General features: G+C 49.8%; 1 protein-coding gene across 1 annotated transcript in view; it reads right to left on the bottom strand.

Moving 5' to 3' along the window:
• The window catches only part of LOC139759459 (protein slit-like), a 1,061,304-nt gene that overhangs the window by 352,378 nt on the left and 694,198 nt on the right, over positions 1 to 14,728 (bottom strand).

Raw genomic sequence — 14,728 nt, 5'->3', positions numbered from 1 at the left:
GTAGCAGGATGAACACGGGCAGGAGGATGTGGTAGCAGGATGAACACGGGCAGGAGGATGTGGTAGCAGGATGAACACGGGCAGGAGGATGTGGTGGCAGGATGAACACGGGCAGGAGGATGTGGTAGCAGGATGAACACGGCAGGAGGATGTGGTGGCAGGATGAACACGGGCAGGAGGATGTGGTGGCAGGATGAACACGGGCAGGAGGATGTGGTGGCAGGATGAACACGGGCAGGAGGATGTGGTGGCAGGATGAACACGGGCAGGAGGATGTGGTAGCAGGATGAACACGGGCAGGAGGATGTGGTGGCAGGATGAACACGGGCAGGAGGATGTGGTAGCAGGATGAACACGGGCAGGAGGATGTGGTAGCAGGATGAACACGGGCAGGAGGATGTGGTAGCAGGATGAACACGGGCAGGAGGATGTGGTAGCAGGATGAACACGGGCAGGAGGATGTGGTAGCAGGATGAACACGGGCAGGAGGATGTGGTGGCAGGATGAACACGGGCAGGAGGATGTGGTAGCAGGATGAACACGGGCAGGAGGATGTGGTAGCAGGATGAACACGGGCAGGAGGATGTGGTAGCAGGATGAACACGGGCAGGAGGATGTGGTAGCAGGATGAACACGGGCAGGAGGATGTGGTGGCAGGATGAACACGGGCAGGAGGATGTGGTAGCAGGATGAACACGGGCAGGAGGATGTGGTAGCAGGATGAACACGGGCAGGAGGATGTGGTAGCAGGATGAACACGGGCAGGAGGATGTGGTGGCAGGATGAACACGGCAGGATGATGTGGTAGCAGGATGAACACGGGCAGGAGGATGTGGTGGCAGGATGAACACGGGCAGGAGGATGTGGTAGCAGGATGAACACGGGCAGGAGGATGTGGTGGCAGGATGAACACGGGCAGGAGGATGTGGTAGCAGGATGAACACGGGCAGGAGGATGTGGTAGCAGGATGAACACGGGCAGGAGGATGTGGTGGCAGGATGAACACGGGCAGGAGGATGTGGTGGCAGGATGAACACGGGCAGGAGGATGTGGTGGCAGGATGAACACGGGCAGGAGGATGTGGTGGCAGGATGAACACGGCAGGATGATGTGGTAGCAGGATGAACACGGGCAGGAGGATGTGGTAGCAGGATGAACACGGGCAGGGGGATGTGGTGGCAGGATGAACACGGGCAGGAGGATGTGGTGGCAGGATGAACACGGGCAGGAGGATGTGGTGGCAGGATGAACACGGGCAGGGGGATGTGGTGGCAGGATGAACACGGGCAGGAGGATGTGGTAGCAGGATGAACACGGGCAGGAGGATGTGGTGGCAGGATGAACACGGGCAGGAGGATGTGGTAGCAGGATGAACACGGGCAGGAGGATGTGGTAGCAGGATGAACACGGCAGGATGATGTGGTAGCAGGATGAACACGGGCAGGAGGATGTGGTGGCAGGATGAACACGGGCAGGAGGATGTGGTGGCAGGATGAACACGGGCAGGAGGATGTGGTGGCAGGATGAACACGGGCAGGAGGATGTGGTGGCAGGATGAACACGGGCAGGAGGATGTGGTGGCAGGATGAACACGGGCAGGAGGATGTTGTGGCAGGATGAACACGGGCAGGAGGGTATGATGGCAGGATGAACACGGGCAGGAGGATGTGGTAGCAGGATGAACACGGGCAGGCGGATGTGGTAGCAGGATGAACACGGGCAGGAGGATGTGGTGGCAGGATGAACACGGGCAGGAGGATGTGGTGGCAGGATGAACACGGGCAGGAGGATGTGGTGGCAGGATGAACACGGGCAAAAGGATGTTGTGGCAGGATGAACACGGGCAGGAGGATGTGGTGGCAGGATGAACACGGGCAGGCGGATGTGGTGGCAGGATGAACACGGGCAGGAGGATGTGGTGGCAGGATGAACACGGGCAGGCGGATGTGGTGGCAGGATGAACACGGGCAGGAGGATGTGGTGGGAGGAAGAACACGAGCAGGAGGATATGGTGGCAGGATGAACACGGGCTGGAGGGTGTGGTGGCAGGAGGATGTGGTAGCAGGATGAACACGGGCAGGAGGATGTGGTGGCAGGATGAACACGGGCAGGAGGATGTGGTGGCAGGATGAACACGGGCAGGGGGATGTGGTGGCAGGATGAACACGGGCAGGGGGATGTGGTGGCAGGATGAACACGGGCAGGAGGGCGTGGTGGCAAGCAACAGACAAGAATCCTGAGTGACAGGAGCGGACTACCACCATCATTTACTACCACAAATGGCCAGCCAGGAGGAACCTAAGAAAAAAAAAATGACTCTCCAGTTAACCCAGCGTCCATCTTACCTGCTGTGTATACGTTTTGGGACTCCCACTCCATCCCTCTCACCCTCCCCAACCTCACGTACCTCCCATTTCATCCCAATTAATCTCACATCTCCACGTGCATCATCAAGTAAGGAGGTCGATGTGGGATGCGCTGGAATCAAGTCCTTCCCTCCAGTGTCATATACTTTTGGGTAAACATTCCCTCCAGTGTCATATACTTTTGGGTAAACATTCCCTCCAGTGTCATATACTTTTGGGTAAACATTCCCTCCAGTGTCATATACTTTTGGGTAAACATCCCCTTCAGTGTCATATACTTTTGGGTAAACATTCCCTCCAGTGTCATATACTTTTGGGTAAACATTCCCTCCAGTGTCATATACTTTTGGGTAAACATCCCCTCCAGTGTCATATACTTTTGGGTAAACATCCCCTCCAGCGTCATATACTTTTGGGTAAACATTCCCTCCAGTGTCATAAACATTTGGGTAAACAGTCTCGCGCATTTCTTCGACCTCCAGTCAACAACACTTCCTTCCGAGTGGTTCTTGTCAAGCCACACTCTCCCTCCCCTGGCTGTGACACCCACTGTGGAGGGGGGAGGTGACAGAGCGGCCACTCCAGGTACGAAGAGGCAGTTTTCATATGTTTCACCCCCTTAAGCACGACGGTACGACCCTTGAGCACGACGGTGCGACCCTTGAGCACGACGGTGCGACCCTTGAGCACGACGGTACGACCCCTGAGTATGATAGCGCACCTGTGGGACAACGCTGGTCATACTGCAGGTCAAAGCTATTCACAGTGCAGGTCAGAACTTGTCACACGGCAGGTCAAAGCTGGTCACAATTCAGGTCACAACATGTCACACTGCATGTCAAAGCTGATCACACTGCATGTCAAAGCTGATCACACTGCAGGTCAAAGCTGATCACACTGCATGTCAAAGCTGATCACACTGCAGGTCAAAGCTGATCACACTGCATGTCAAAGCTGATCACACTGCAGGTCAAAGCTGATCACACTGCAGGTCAAAGCTGGTCACACGGCAGGTCAAAGCTGGTCACACTGCAGGACAAAGATACTCACAATGCAGGTCAAAACTGGTCACACGGCAGGTCAAAGCTGGTCACACAGCAGGTCAAAGCTGGTCACAATGGACAAATATCATATGAAACCCGGCAGCAGTATAAGTTACAGCTGGCACCACCGCAGGTCACAGTAATACAGGTGGGTTGTTCGTGGCAAGACAAGCACCATCACCTCAGTAGGTCACAGGTGGCAAGCAGGCCACAAGAGGTAACACACAGCTGGTCGCCGCTGGAGGATGTGTCACACTTGGCAACACAGCAGACCGCCAGTTCTGGCAACATATGTCACACTTGGTAACACAGCAGACCGCCAGTGCTGGCAACATATGTCACACTTGGCAACACAGCAGACCGCCAGTGCTGGCAACATATGTCACACTTGGTAACACAGCAGACCGCCAGTGCTGGCAACATATGTCACACCTGGTAACAAATATCGCCTCTGGTAAGGATTACCGTCGCTGTCACCCGGGCTAAACCAGTTTAACAGACCGAAAAGGTTTTATGTACTACGGCATCCCAGGCACTTGTACCTACATCGAACAGGTGTGTAACAGCTGCTGTTTGAGTGTGGTCGGCTGGGATCAGGCGTTTCCCATCACCGATGGCAGTGTTGTGTGTCGTATGAGGCGCAAGTCTGTCCGTACAACTTCCTTGTTATGAGAGAGAGAGAGAGAGAGAGAGAGAGAGAGAGAGAGAGAGAGAGAGAGAGAGAGAGAGAGAGAGAGAGAGAGAGAGAGAGAGAGAGAAATACCATTCAGCTTCCCTATCCTCTTTCGACCACAATTCAGGCTAGACTGCATGTGAGACTCGTCTCGGACCATCGGGTCTCCTTCGGATGCACGTACCCCACCCCATGTAGAGAGGGGCACAGGGGTAAGACGAGAGGCAGTAACAGGTGGTGGCTCCTCGTCTGTTCATTCCTCACATCTTCCTACGAGGCATTAAGTTCTTAGGCCATGACAGATAATTCCTATCTTCAATCACGGTTCTGTTTTACTTTCCTTTTCTCCCTCTGTATAGATTAGACCTCTGGGCTACTACAGTTCCTGTCCTCCAGCAGATAACTTCGTCAAGGACCATCAGGTCTTCTGTTCTCTGGCTTTCGCACGTACTCCACACGTCCCCTTTATGGCTGGCGTGGTTCATTCCGTGATCAAGGAGTGTGTGTGTGTGTGTGGTTAAGGACCACAGTGGAGGGTGCCACGTTCCAACACACACACACCCCACGAGGCTGGACAAGTAGTAAAGTGCACACCACTCACCCTCTCTCTCTCCCCTAACACACACCGGTCTAGCTCCCTACCTTAGGGTGGCTCATGCTATGCATCTTCCCAGTCAGGGTCCACACACACACACACACACACACACACACACACACACACACACACACACACGCCACGTATGGGGGTGTGGCAAGACGAGCGAGCGCCCCCGAGCACGTAGGTAAACCATATTAGGTAGAAACCAAAACTTGGTCACGCTACACTTTCACCCTCCATTACGGCGTCTAGGCAGAATGGCAAGGCGGGGTCGGGGAGAGAGAACCCACCTCCTGGCGGTGCTCCTGCCATAATGAGACAGAAGACACCTCTCATGATCTCTGACCTCTTCACAGACCTGACCACTCCATCATCACTACCACTCTCTCTGTATCACCACAACCACCACCTCACACCTGGGCACACTACCACACACGTGTTCAAACAACCACGACAGACGTGTTCACACCACGACAGACGTGTTCACACCACGACAGACGTGTTCACACCACGACAGACGTGTTCACACCACGACAGACGTGTTCACACTACAACAGACGTGTTCACACCACGACAGACGTGTTCACACTACAACAGACAAGTTCACACCACGACAGACGTGTTCACACCACAACAGACGTGTTCACACCACAACAGACGTGTTCACACCACGACAGACGTGTTCACACCACGACAGACGTGTTCACAACACGACAGACGTGTTCACACCACGACAGACGTGTTCACACCACGACAGACGTGTTCACACCACGACAGACGTGTTCACACCACGACAGACGTGTTCACACCACGACAGACGTGTTCACACCACGACACGCGTGTTCACACTACAACAGACGTGTTCACATCACGACAGACGTGTTCACACCACGACAGACGTGTTCACACCACGACAGACGTGTTCACACTACAACAGACGTATTCACACCACGACAGACGTGTTCACACCACGACAGGCGTGTTCACACTACAACAGACGTGTTCACACCACGACAGACGTGTTCACACCACGACAGGCGTGTTCATACCACGACAGACGTGTTCACACCACGACAGACGTGTTCACACCACGACAGACGTGTTCACACCACGACAGACGTGTTCACACCACCATCGTCACGGGTGCCAGAACGAAGCAAAAATACGTTAGATTCATCGAAGGCAAGAAACTCACACTAAATACAAAGATGAACGCATCACAAACACACTGAAATACCTTATGAAGAGAAAGAAAAAGAGAGAAATAAACCAGGAGGAAACATGAACCTAATCCAGTCCTATGTTGGAGGTAGCTTCACAACTGCCGATTCAGTCCTATAATACAGGAGAATCCACAACCCTCAAATCCTATAACATTGGTAGGTCAAGAACCTGTTAAATCAATCCTATGTTAATGGTGGGTTAACCACTGTGAATCCAAATCCTATAATACTGGTAGGTCTATACTTATTGGCTCAGTCCTATGATACAGTGGAGTCACACCTGTTAATCCAGTCCTATAATACAGACGGGGAAGGAGGATGGGGAAGGGGGTCACATCTGTCATGGGGAGGGGGGTAGTCACATCTGTCATGGGGAGGGGAAGGTCACATCTGTCATGGAGAGGGGGAGTCACATCTGTCATGGAGAGGGGGGGTCACATCTGTCATGGGGAGGGGGGGTCACATCTGTCATGGGGAGGGGGGTGTCACATCTGTCAGGGGGAGGGGGGTCACATCTGTCATGGGGAGGGGGGTCACATCTGTCATGGGGAGGGGGGAGTCACATCTGTCATGGAGAGGGGGGGTCACATCTGTCATGGAGAGGGGGTCACATCTGTCATGGAGGGGCGGTCACATCTGTCATGGAGAGGGGGTCACATCTGTCATGGGGAGGGGAAGGTCACATCTGTCATGGGGAGGGGGTCACATCTGTCATGGAGAGGGGGTCACATCTGTCATGGAGAGGGGGGGTCACATCTGTCATGGGGAGGGGGGTCACATCTGTCATGGAGAGGGGGTCACATCTGTCATGGAGAGGGGGGGGTCACATCTGTCATGGGGAGGGGCGGTCAGTCACATCTGTCGTGGGGAGGGGGTCACATCTGTCGTGGGGAGGGGAAGGGGGGAGTCACATCTGTCATGGAGAGGGGGGGTCACATCTGTCATGGGGAGGGGGATCACATCTGTCATGGGGAGGGGCGGTCACATCTGTCATGGGGAGGGGGTCACATGTGTCATGGGGAGGGGGGATAACATCTGTCATAGGGGAAGGGGGATCACATCTGTCATGGGGAGGTCGGGGGGGGGGTGGTGGGATGTCACATTTGTCATGACGTCATGCAGACGACCCTGCGTCGCGCCCCACCACCATCGACTCCAGGTACATTTCCCTGATGTACAGTGCATCATTATCCTTAACGACTGACGTCATCCTCATTCTGGCCCTCCATTCTGGCGATCACCCAATCATCGCCCTGTGTCACACGAACCAATCACCCAATCATGATATCGACCAATGACCACATTCGAGTCCATGGTAACCCTTTTATCCCTCGACAGCTCACAATCATCACCCTTACACTCCACCTACCCAAGGATTAGGTTTCTCTCCTCAGAGGCCAGTGGGCGAGCTCAGGTATATACACAGGTAGAAACATTTTCCATCACAGTGAAATGTTTATAGAGTAAATATGTAATGATATGTAATGAGATCAGCAGAGTACATGATGTTGTAACTGGCACACTAAGGATAGGCTACAGGTCAAGCCAGACTCAACACAAAGATATGCATCGTCTAAAACGAATTTCTCTCTTAGCGTAGGACCACTGCTGACCGTCAACGTGTGTGAACTACATGCCAAAGAGTGGACGCCTACCACCATCACCACTACCACCACTACCACTACCATCACTACCAACACTACCACCACCACCACCGCTACCACCACTACCACCACTACCACCACCACCACTACCATCGCCATGGGTTCAAGTGATCTTTCCTCTTTCACGGCATAAAGGCTTTACAAAATCCATACTTTCATTCAGTTTCCTTTCAAACGCCTTTTACTTGCGTTTAACTCCAATCTCCAATGTTTACACGCATTTTAAAGCACACTTACAACCATTCTGCAACTCCACTCTCGCATTCCTACATTCACCAGTTCTTCAAAGTACTTTCCAGCCTTCCTTTCACTCCCTTTAATAATCTCTCTAAACATTTGAAACACCTCAGCCACACACACATGACCTGCATCACTACATTCACTGCACTTCCCTCTAAGCTTTCAGTTACCTTCCATTCATACTCCTCCCTGCATTCGTTTCTGATTCATCTTCTCGCCTGCCAACACTTTTTACCTCTCCATTCTTCCTTACACCATACCTCCACTTCTCCTTGATCCTCATCCCCATAAGAACCGCGAAATGATTAGAGTCAATCAAAGCTTTTCGCTCTTCTCTTCCATCCTTCCTCATCCGTGTGTACCTGTGGATGTTCTTGGGTTAAGAAAAAAAAATGGTGTTTGCCAGGGTCAGCACAAATATTTCGCAAGATAACTTTCATTCTCATCTACTCCAGGTAACTCACCCTATTCCCCAGTTATCTCGCCAATTTCATCGCATCCTACTATCGCATTCATATCATCCATTAGGACCCCGTTTCTCTCCAAACCATTCATATAGTCATTCAAAATGTCCCCAGAAACGCTCCATTCCATCCTTACCTTGCAGTCTTCATATTCACAGCCGGCGCCGACACACACACACACATACCCACGCATAGTTCACGGTCCCAACCTCTCATTTCACCCACACTATTCTTGATCCATTCCATCCATGCTCTGTAACACCCTCCCACACTCTCGGTGATAGCAGAATTGCACATCCTTCTTTCCCCCCTCCCCCCCTTCCCAAGCCTCTTTTCCACACACCACAATCTCTGATAATTACTTTGCTATACATGAGTTACAGAGCTAAGCATTTATATATCTCTGATTATGACTTTCCTATACATGAGTTACAGAGCTAATCATTTATATATCTCTGATTATTACTTTGCTATACATGAGTTACAGAGCTAATCATTTATATATCTCTGATTATTACTTTGCTATACATGAGTTACAGAGGTAATTAGTTATATATCTCTGATTATTACTTTGCTATACATGAGTTACAGAGGTAATTAGTTATATATCTGTGATTATTACTTTGCTATACATGAGTTACAGAGGTAATCATTCATATATCTCTGATTATTACTTTGCTCTACATGAGTTACAGAGGTAATCAAGTTGTATATCTCTGATTATTACTTTGCTATACATGAGTTACAGAGGTAATCAAGTTATATATCTCTGATTATTACTTTGCTATACATGAGTTACAGAGCTAATCAAGTTATATATCTCTGATTATTACTTTGCTATACATGAGTTACAGAGGTAATTAGTTATATATCTCTGATTATTACTTTGCTATACATGAGTTACATTGCTAATCATCTAAACATCTGTGATTATCACTTTGCTATACATGAGTTACATTTCAAATCCCAAGTAAGGAAAACTAAAGTCAATGGTTGTGAACAGATGTGACTGACCAACTTGCTAGACGTACACACAGTGATGGTTTTATTAACTGTTTATAGTTCACGATCTTTGTGTTTGGTGAAACTTGCCTTCAACGAGAAGTTTCGTCTCACCCAAAGTTGTAACCTCGCGAACTGAATAAGACATGTTGAGATGTTCCACCTTATTTCCCATGCTGCATAACTATTTGGTAAAAAAAAAAAAAAACCTTAACTTCACTTCTGTGGATTATCATATCATTTTTCTCGTCTACATCATCTCTATCTCCCTTGGTCCATTACTATCGTTCTGCGGTCATCAGGCGCCACGCACGCAAGGCTGAGCGAGATCTATTCAGACAAGGGAATCACATTCCTTAATACCTGACTATATAGGGAGGAGAGGTGATACGGAGGACTGCCGTGTTGTGCATCACAGCTACCCTAGGAATCTTCACACAAAACGACATCTTTGACGACGACCCGCCGGGGTCCTCCTCCGGGGTGAGGCACGCACGCTCCACCAAGCCTCTTTCACACTTGTACTTTACTTGTCATTCCGCGTTTCGGCAACGAGATACGTTTAAACATAAACCCCACTTCAATGTTTCATTTCGAGTGCGGGGAAGAAGTTAGCGCATACATGAACCCGCTGCAACACACGGAGCTAACGGGGCTGGTGGTGGTGGTCCTGACGGTCCTGCAGAAGCTGAGGGGTCCGGTGCTCGATCACAAGTGGCACCTGAAGATTTCCTTAGCGTTCTCCGCCTTGACCTTCTTCTCGTTCTTCTGCGCCGCCATGGAGCACATGGGAAGAATGAGCCCCATCTTCTCCTGGTTGCTGGTACTCATAAACATCGCCTTCGTCTCCAGGAGCTTTATTCAGGAGACGGAACACATGGAGAAGGTGGTGGAGACGTGGATGCTCCTGCACACCATCAGGGAATGGCACTCGAACCTGGTCCTGTCTGGCTACAGGTTCCTGGTCCTGGCCAGGTTACTGTACAGGCACATGATGGGATTCGCGTTCCTGTGTGTCGGGAAGAGGTTGTTTCAGTTGGTGAGGGTCACACTGCTGACTCTGGTTTGCCTGATGCTGTTGGCTGGCGCGCTGTACACGATGGAGGACGCGGGCGAACGTTGCATCATCACCAATGAAAAGTATCCCTTCGTGACGTACGTATACATGGTGTGTGTGACCCTATCCACGGTCGGGTACGGGGATTTCCGTCCCGCGCTGGGCGTCACGAAAGCGATAATATGCATGACTATCATCTTAGGGACCCCCCTGTTCATGTCTTGCCTGAAGTTGATCAGGTATAGGCTGAAGGAGGTGTTGCAAGCTGCAGTCATCCCTTCCCTGGACAACAGGCCACGTTTGGTGCTTTTGTGTAGCGAAGGTTACGACGTAAAGAAACTGAAGACGCACTTCGGCCACCTGGTTCCTACCGTCGATGTGGTCATTATTGTGGACACTAACATCAAGCAAACACATGGGAACCGGTATAATACAAGATTCCCAGTTGTGTCGGTGCCAGTCTCGCCATATCTTCTGAGACAGCTTTTCAAAGGTAAGAAGCCACAAAGTATGAAGATAATACTGCTGAATGACAAGGAAATAGACGCTCTTTCAGCCGATAGGAAAGTGATAAGATTTGCAGCAATGGTCTTACATGGAGCCATGGGTGTTGATATAGTGGCACAGGTACGGCTACAGCAGAGTCGTATATACCTGGAAAACATGTAGTCGTGGGATCACTCACGCAACACTGTCGTCTGTATGGAGGAGATAACCATGGGCCTGATGGCTAAGACCATGGTGGCTCCCGGCGCTGGTTCCATATTCTGCAACATGCTTTACCCCGAGCAGTACAAGGCGGTGACGACCTCCGATTTCTGTGCTCAGTATATGTTGGACGAGTACTTGGACGGAGAGAACTTCAAGATTTTCTCTACCGCCGAGATATTTGAAAAAGAGGAGCTATTTGCCGAAGCGGCACTTAGATACGCTCAGAACGAAGCTGTTTTGATCGGCTGCTGGAACGAGAGAGGACTGTGGCTGCTCCCGAGGGTCCTCCCTAGCGACACTCACAGGCTCTTTCTAAGTCATCCAGATAATGCGGGCAACTGGCAATCTCAAAGCATCATTTCCTATACCGGGAGTGTTTCCCAGTCCCAGGAATTCTATGCTATTCGTGACCAGGTAGCCGTCAAAGTCAAGGGCAAAGACCCGCGCTTGCTGACCGAATACCTGCGAAAGTACCCACAGATTGTGAGCTGTGACGACGATTCGGCTTACACCATAGCATGTGTACCCTATGATCCAAAGACGATCGGCTCCTTCTAGAAGAGGTCGGCACAGACTCGAATTGTGAGCACTGCCAGACACAGGACGCGATCCTTGGTGGATGACAAACTGAACAGCCCATTTTGGCACGATACGTTCATTAACGAAGACGTGCTCTTCTATGCCTTGTTGAACGCGTATGAAAAGCCCGATCTGTACCGCGTCTGGGCCGAACTTGTGGAGTCGCCGAACATCGTGGAGGTGGATGTCAAAGACAATTGTTGCGCCTTCGTACTACTGAAGGAGCTGCTGGAGCAGGACCTAATGCTGCTGGGTGTGAATGCAAAGCTTACACGTCTGTGCACCAAGTGCCAGGACACTTACTACCTACCTGCAGACCGCCCAGTGTGGCTACCCATCACCAGCCCCAGCCAGGAGTTCATCCTGGCGCCTGGTGATAAGGCTATTGCCTTCCGCATTGGCCTTCATCCGCAGCTGGAGTCTCCATTCACACCCAGCCACACCCCCTCCCTACAGCAAGACAATAACCGTCACCCATCCGATCCTCGATACGACACTTCTCCACACTCTCCCAGAAGCATGGACCACGCCAGCACTTACAAAATGGCCTCCCCGCAGCCCCACGCCAACACTTACAATGCACATATCTTGCCAGCTTTCCTTAGGAAGAAGAGAACCTGAGTGAAGTACATCAACTCCCACATTCACCCAGAGCTTCTATCCTTAAGAACAGATGGCATCTACGAGTCGATGAAAAAAAAATGTCACTTGGTTATTCTTTCTATCTAATGTTTAAATGAACACACGCAGCAACTTCGTTTCACCACATTCTCAAAACCCATGTACACCAATTATACCCTCAACTGTCACATTACTCACCTTTGCATTCAAATCACCCCTCACTATAACCCGGTCTCGTGCATCAAAGATGCTGCGAACACACTCACTCAGCTGCTCCCAAAACGCTTGCCTCGAGGGCCATTTTCATGAAGTCCTCACACCTTCATTACACTCTTCAGGGGTAAGGTTCAAGTCCTTGCTCACCACACTCTCAACAGCCTTAAGGGTCAGGTCGAAGTGCCAATTGTACCCAGGGAATGGAAGGAAGATGAAGGGGTAGTAAGTAAAGAGGGCCTTTCTCCTGAGAAATAAGGCTCAGGTTAAGGCGAATCAATGGCTTTAAAAGGTGTAGTTCATTCGGGGGCTGTTATATAATATAGTGGGATAATGGGGGTGTGGTGGATATGGCCTATGACCTGACCTGTAGGATCCAGGTCAAGGACAAGTGATGATGAGAGTGTGATATGAAGCTCTGGTCGTCGTACTTATACCACCTGGTTTTATACGACTCCAATGAACTTTCTAAGAAGGAAGGAACGGACTTTTGAGCACCAACATTACCGCACGACCCCTGAGGATCAGGTTGGGTGTAGAACTCTCAACTCCACTCCCACGTTTCACAACCCACACCATGTATGCTATTTGTCCACCAACGCGGCGACAACATCAGGGTTTCACAAGGTTGTAAACGCTTCAGTAGTGTGTCAGTCAAACAGAGCATCTGCCGCCGCCTGCCGGGTCAAGAGTAAGTTCCTATCCCTTATAGAACAAAATGATCTTATGTTACCATATTTTTCAGATCAATCATATCATCTCTGTTAATCATCATCATCATCATCATCGTCGTCAGCAGTTGCTACTATTATCAATTGCACACTTTCCAATACGGAACTAAACTCTCTCGCCTTCGCAAGGTAGCTACCAGATCAAACAAGGGCCCCCGGAACCTTACAAATCCATAGTCAAAACACAACACATCACCCAACGGTTGACTTAGACCGTTCCATAGGTCATGACACGTCGCCCCATGTATAGCACATCGGGCCAGTTCATTCTTATCCCATTATCACTATACAATAGTATTAATCATCATCACTATCAGTACAATTAATTTCATTTTCATTCACATTATTTCAATAAAAAAAAAATGAAACAATTCAAGGTTCTGGGGAGATTATCCATTTGATTCCTGAAGGTGTGAATGATGAAAGAAGGAAGTTAACTCAATAGCTTCACTGGTCAAGGAAATAAGGAAATATATCAGTCACTCCTCGTGTGATTGTTGTCCACACAACATGGGATGGTTGACGAGAGGTGATGGCAAGGGAGATATAACAAGGACGAAGGCTTCTGATTCCACTTTGACTGTGAAAAGGGCTGGAGAAGAGCCACTCAAGACAACAACATACAACCTCATACTGGGTTGAATGAGAGGAACCTTGGAGAGGGAGGGATATGGAGGAAGAAGTTGCATATAAAGATAAAGGATTTGGTGTTGTCTTCCCTCATTGTGAATATCAAGAGTCTATCTATACTCAATCTCTGCTGGTATTTTTTCACACGTGTCTCCTTTCCAAGCTCACTTGCTCTCAACACTCTCTTCTCTCCGACGCTGTCTCCTATCTTTTTTTTTTTTCCCCGAAAACCTCTACATATCTTCAACCTCGTTTCTACAAGAGTGTGATCAGACATTCCACAAGCTCTCTTTTACACGCCTATCAATCAATACGTAATATAACAATGCCCGTTGACCACCTCTCCTTTTCACATACGCATACTTGTGTATATCTCTCTTTTTAAACCGGGTATTCCCAGTCACCAGTCTTTTTTCGGCACACAACTCCACAAGCTCTTCACTGTTTCCATTAATAACACTAAACCCCAAACGCACCAATTATACCCTCAACTGTCACATTACTCACCTTCGCATTTAAATCACCCATCACTAATACCCGGTCTCGTGCACCAAAACTGCAGATACACTCACTCAGCTTCTCCCAAAACACTTGCCTCTCATGACCTTTCTTCTCATGGCCAGTGGATGGCGAGAGAGATGGGTGATTACCCATCTCTCTCGCCATCCACTTTCAGTTTTATCCTACTAGATCGAGAATTTACTTCTTTGAACTCTATCACACACTCCCAAAACTCCTGCTTCAGCAGCAGTACTACTGATTTGAGAAGACAGAGAGAGAGAGAGAGAGAGAGAGAGAGAGAGAGAGAGAGAGAGAGAGAGAGAGAGAGAGAGGAGAAAGGCAAGTCTCAGAGAATGCCATCAACTACTACCATGGCAACTATATTTTCCTCCCAGTTCACTTGACTATCAGC

Source organism: Panulirus ornatus, chromosome 33 (assembly GCF_036320965.1).
Source record: "Panulirus ornatus isolate Po-2019 chromosome 33, ASM3632096v1, whole genome shotgun sequence".
NCBI lineage: Eukaryota > Metazoa > Arthropoda > Malacostraca > Decapoda > Palinuridae > Panulirus > Panulirus ornatus.
The sequence above is the reverse complement of the archived record's forward strand: the minus strand, read 5'-3'. Positions and strand labels throughout refer to the sequence as shown.